The sequence below is a fragment of the Priapulus caudatus genome, unplaced genomic scaffold, assembly GCF_000485595.1.
Source record: "Priapulus caudatus unplaced genomic scaffold, Priapulus_caudatus-5.0.1 Scaffold2876, whole genome shotgun sequence".
Lineage (NCBI taxonomy): Eukaryota > Metazoa > Priapulida > Priapulimorpha > Priapulimorphida > Priapulidae > Priapulus > Priapulus caudatus.
The window spans coordinates 13,756-20,021 of NW_014579937.1; the positions used below are offsets into that span (position 1 = coordinate 13,756).

General features: G+C 45.2%; 1 long non-coding RNA gene across 1 annotated transcript; it reads left to right on the forward strand.

Annotated features, from left to right (window-relative positions):
• Window positions 1-2,223: 2,223 nt before the first annotated feature.
• LOC106819128 lies at window positions 2,224-5,017 on the forward strand. Its single transcript, XR_001395349.1, has 2 exons — window positions 2,224-3,011; window positions 4,017-5,017. It is a non-coding gene; the product is annotated as an uncharacterized LOC106819128 (long non-coding RNA).
• Window positions 5,018-6,266: the final 1,249 nt, after the last annotated feature.

The following is a 6,266-nucleotide window of genomic DNA, read 5'->3' on the forward strand; positions in this document are numbered from 1 at the left end:
GCGCACTACGCATGTACGCACGTACGCACGCACGTACGCACGCATGCACGCACGTACGCACGCACGCACGCACGTACGCACGCGCGCGCACACATACACATCTACCCTTCAATCAAACTATCTATCTATATGTCTGTCTGTCCGTCCGTCCGTCCGTCCATCCATCCATCTATATTATATATATATTACACTTCTTCTCCCCTCTCTCTCACACTCTCTCTCTCTCTCTTCCCCCATCTCTCTCTCAATAAGTCTAGATCTCTCTCCTTCCCAATCTCTTTCCACCACTTTCTCCGTCTTTCCTCTCATCTATCCCGTCCATTTCTCTGTGCACCTGTTGCTCTTTTTCTAAATAATATTATTGCGTTTAACATTAATTATAACAGTATAGAATAATATTTATTAGAATTATACATTACAAATATCATAATTACTTATGTGTGCGTTGTGTCCGTACGCGCGCGTTTCTACGCCCGGTCCTTCTCTCACTCACTCTCTCTCTCTCTCTCTCTCTTCTCTCTCTCGCTCTCTTCTCTTCTCTCTCTCCCTCTCTCTCTCTCTCTCTCTCTCTCTCTCTTCTCTCTCTCTCTCTTTCTTCTCTCCTCTCTCTCTCTCTCTTTCTCTCTTCTTCTCTCTCTCTCTATTCCTCGCACGCGCGTTCTCTCTCCATCTCTTGCCTGAGCTCTCTCTCTCTCTCTCTCTCTCTATTCTCTATCCCTAGCTTCTCGCGCGCTCTCTCTTCTCTCTTTCATTATCTCTCTCTCTCTTTCTCTCTCTCTCTCTAACCTAGCTTATCCTGCGCGCGCTCTCGTCTCTCTTTCTCTCTCTCTGTCATCTACTCTATCTCTATCTCGTATCCTAGCTCTCCTCTCTCTCTCTCCCTCTTCTCTCTCTCTCTCTCTCTCTCTCTCTCTCTTCTCTCTTCTCGTATAATCTCTCTTTTCTCTCTCTCTCTTCTCCTCTCTCTCTCTCTCTTTCTCTCTCTCTCTCTCTAACTATTGCCTACTAAATAATACTTTGACAGTACTTTCATAAAATTTATTATTTAGCACACGTTTATTTAAACCGTGAGGGCTACTCCTCACCGCACGTACGCCGCCGGGCTTCCGCTCGCGCTGCGCGTGTGGTGTCGTGTTGCGTGGCGTGCGACGCTGCCGAGTTGTGTGTGCGTGCGGTGCGTCGCGCGGTGTGGTCTGTGATGTATGCGCGCGACCGGAATTTGTGTCGCGCGCGCGCATGCTGTGACCCTGTGTGTGTGTGGTGTGTGTTGTGTGTGTGTCTGTTGTGTGTGTGTGTTGTGTGTGTGTGGTGTGTTGTGTGTGGCTGTGTGTGCTGTGTGTGTGTGTGTGTGTGTGTGTTGTGTGTGTGGTGTGTGTGTAAAGAGGGGGCAGAAGATAGATGGATGGATGGATGGTAAGGATGGATGGAATGGACGGATGTTATGGATGGATGGGATGGATGAATGGATGATGGATGATGAGGGTATGGCATGTGGATGGATGGTGATGCGACGATGGATGGATGATGGATGATAAGTGGTATATATTAATAGATACATATAAGCTGCTAGAGAGAGAGAGAGATGCGGGGGTGAAAGAAGAACGGGGATTGATGAGGTAGGAAGACGAGATTATACACAAAACATAGTGAGAGAGAAGGATTATTGAGAGAGACGAGCATGCGCGCACATCACGCCCCCACACGGCAGTTATCACACGCTTACGCACACACACGTTTCCACCTAAACACACACGTCCGACTACATACACGCACACACCGCAACGCGCGCACCATACACACACTCGTCTCAAAGAAAGAGAGAGAGACGAGAGAAGCAGAGAGAGCTGCTGATATGAGAGAGAGAGAGAGAAAGAGAAAGCAGAGAGGAGAGAAGACAGAGAGTGACAGAAAGGGAAAGAGAGACCAGAATGAAAGAAAGATACAGAGAAAGAGAGGGAGAGCGCGAGCAATAGATACACAGAAAGAGGGAGGAGAGAGAGTGAGGGCAAATTGAAGAGAGAGGGAGAGAGTTCTAGACAAATATATTATATATTGAGAGAGGGGGGCGAGTGGCCGAGAGAATGGGCAGTGGACACAGAAACCCACGCACGCACGCGCGTACGCACGCACACATACTCATCTACCGTTCAATCAATCTATCAATCTATCTATCTATGTATCTATGTATCTATGTATCTATCTAGCCATATTATATAATATATATATATGAAATGCATACATACTTTTCTAACTAATCAATCAATCTATCTATACATCCATATCCCTTATCCATATTCGTCTATCAATCCATCCATCCATCCATTCATCCATTCATCCATCATCCATTGTCTCTCGGCCCCTGTCTCCCGCGCAGCTGCAAGATATCAACGACCCCCCATCGTGGCACGCCGACCCCATCTTCACTCAAATGAAGGCACGCCATGCATGAAATGGCTGCGATTTCAAACCGTCACCGCGCACTTTTGCATCGCAAACTATTCCCGTCTACATTCATCGATAATGAGCTTTGTTCCCTGCGTTTATATCGCTAAATCGCCCAATCTGCATTATATTGCGTACGCGACTTTTTCGCGTCTGTTTTGTTTGTTCGTACGTTGATCGCTGTCGGGCGCCTTCTATTATGAATACGAACGCCAGCGTCATCGCTGTGATCACCGACTCACGATCAATGCACCATATTGACACGACGACCGGACCTAAAGGACAGACAATTCGTGACAACGAGACGTTTGTTTGGAGCCGATCAAACCGGAATCGATCGCTCGCCGCAGAGACGCTCGTTGTATTGTTATCAATGACGTCAATCTAATCAGGTTTTGGTCACCGCGCCGGCTACTTAAGAGTAGAGTGAACACGCATGTTTAGTTTGCAGTTGACCACGAGCAAAAAAATCTCTGGTCAGATACGCAGCCGTCATCTCAAGCAAGAAATCTCCAGCAAGATGCAGGTCGTCATAGTAACGGCGCTGATCCTCAGCTTGGTATTGCAAGGTAAGCTAGATGGTTTATTTTCTACTCTTTACTTTCGCACGTGCCGTACACGTGCTTACGTAGCGATGAGGAGATTTGTATGCGTACTATCTCGCAACCACCACCTAACATAAGTGTACATTATGTACATCAACATTAGCACTAGGACGTGTATGTGTTCGTGTGCATGCGCGCACGCGATGCAGTTCATGCCTAGTTAACAGAATATATTACATAGTATTAATTTCTTCTATGTGATTGTTTATCTCTGCAATACGATGTCTATTCAAATCTTGTTTGTCCCTTCACATTGCATGTTTATATATGCCTGCACGAATTACCATCGTAGTCTTTTTAGGAATTCATTCCTGATTCAAACCCTTTCGTGATTGTGACTCATTCGTGTTCAGTGGGTGCTGACGCCCACGATTGCTCTCTCTTGTTTCCCCTTCCTCGCTCGCTTGGCTTGCTGTTCCTCTGTTGCTCTTTCTGTCTCTCGCTCACAAACAAACATGCATTCACTATCGCTCATTCCCTCGCTAGCTCATTTCCTCTCCCTCCCTCGCTCATTCGCTGCTCTCGCTCTCTTTCGTCCTCTCTCTCGCGCGCGCTCTCTCTCCCATGCTAGTTCATTCCACCAGCTCTATCGCCTGTGTGTGTGTGTGTGTGTGTGTGTGTGTGTGTGTGTGTGTGTGTGTGTGTGTGTTGGTGTGTGATGTGTGTGTGTGTGTGTCGTGTGTGTGTGGTGTGTGTGTGTGTTGATAGTGTGTGTGTGTGTGTGTTGTGTGTGCTGTGTTGGCTGGTGTGTGTGTGTGTGTGTTGTGTGTGTGTGTGTGTGTGTGTGTGTGTGTGTGTATGTGTGTTTGTGTACTAATTTGTACTACATACACGCCTCCCCAATTGTATGCGCTCGATAATTTAGAAGTGATAACGTCACGGAGCATAATCGACCCATTCTGTTGTATAAACACGTCAATGAGTGAGATAATACGATTTATCTAACGGGTATATGTAATCCAATTTCAGTTACCTACGGTAATGACTATGGGACCAGAACAAGGAGACCACACCGTTACTATGGTTACAACCATAGAACAACAACAACAACGGAGAGACCGCGACATTACTATGGCTACCACCACGGAACAACAACAACAACGGAGAGGCCGCGACATTACTATGGCTACCAGCACGGAACAACAACAACAACGGAGAGGCCGCGACATTACTATGGCTACCAGCACGGAACAACAACAACGGATAGACCGCGACATTACTATGGTTACCACCACGGAACAACAACAACGGATAGACCGCGACATTACTATAGCTCTCATAATCGACGAAGTTATCCAGATTATAGATACAGGGGTTACCAAAACGTATATAATCGCAAATCGTCACGCCGCTATTAGAGTTAGCGACATGACACTAATAGATCACCGCTCTACTAACGTCACATCGTAACACGACCACACAGACACAAATTACAGTGACGGAAGAGCATTACCGTGCTCTCAGACTAATCTATCTGGATGCGAAACATCTGAATATCCAACATTGAACCGACGCACGATTCTTTTTCTTACTTTTGTTTCGTGGTGCCCTTATTGTCATCAAATGTGACGTACAGCAGACTGTATACATTTGTGCACCGATTTGGCTGCACGCGCATCGTTATGGTCTAGTTGCTTTTCTCGCAATTTTCGACCACATTAACGGATACGCTATTTTCGTGTATGTACGTAGTTGATATGCTTACATTTGATGCAAATATGTTACCGACCTAAGTCATACTTATGTGAGTTCCTATAACTAACAAAAAATAATATTTTCGTATCATCGCACTCAAATGTCTTTTCACGTCGAAAAATATTTTATGTCCTTGTTCCGCATAAGAAAATGCTGTTATTATTGTTCTTTATGCAGCTAACCATGTTCATGCTTTCTTCGAGAAAATACCAGTAATATGTACATGTACGCAAGTAGACCTTATATGTAAAATAAAAAACAAATTCTTCACCATATGATTTGGATATATTTGTTGTATTATATAATTCCCTTATACTTAGGCAGTTAAACTTGCATAAATCAGGAAGGGGTCCAAGTCCCTACGCTTGACATCTAGCATACTCTCGTGTTTCACACTGACACCTGGAATTCTGGCGAACCCGGAAGTCGTATCTAGCGTACGTTCACATAAACAACACATGACGATGGCCACATATTCTCATTAATATTTGCAAGGTGCCTAGTTTTCTCTAATTTCCCTATACTATCTGTGTACTCGCACGTCCAGCATCGGTGAAGGGAAATACAATTTCGTTGAAATTTTCATTTAAAGTAGGTAGCACATACACACGAGTATTTTTAATTTGAGTACTCGCGCAACTTTTCCCTGTGACAATTATAAGGCGTCACAATCTACATTGCTTATAGTGCGGCTTCGCTTAAAAGTTCAAAGCCATGTGCACCCTACCTACCAAAATACGGATTCAATAAAATCCCGTGTCTCGTATATATATATATATATATATATATATACTATATATATATATACTATATATATGTGTGTGTGTTGTCGTGTGTGTGTGTGTGTGGTACACCGTGTGTCGTGTGTCTGTGTGTGTGTGTGTGTTGTGTGCTGTGTTGCTGTGCCTGCCATGTCGGTGTGCCATTGGTGATGTGTGTGTGTGTGTTTGTGCTGTGTTGTGTGTGTGTGTGTGTGTGTGTGTGTGTGTGTGTGGTGTGTGTGTGTTGTGTTGTGTGTGCTGGTGTGTGTGCTGTGCTGGTGTGTGTAAACAGAGGCGCAACGAATTAGATTAATAAAGCGCAGCGATGATCGATGAGGATGGATGGATGGATGGTGCGCATGGATCGAGCGATGGATGGATGATGATGGCATGGAGCGATGGATAGCATGAGATGGTATGCTATGGATGATGATGGATGATGGATGGATGTATGCGCATGGTATGATGACTATGGAGGACGATTGCGTGGACGAATGGATAGATGATGGTTGATGGTATTGGATGCGATAGGATGGGATGATGGCATGGATATATGGATGATTGCGATGTATGGATAATGGCGATGGCGGATGGATGGATGGATGGCATGTATGATGCGATGATGGAGGATGGATGGATGCCGATCCGATGCATGGCATGGCAGGTTATGGATGGATGGATGGATAAGATGATGAATGATGGATGGATGAGATGATTGATGGATGGATGATGATGACGGATGATGGACGGATGTCGTGACGCA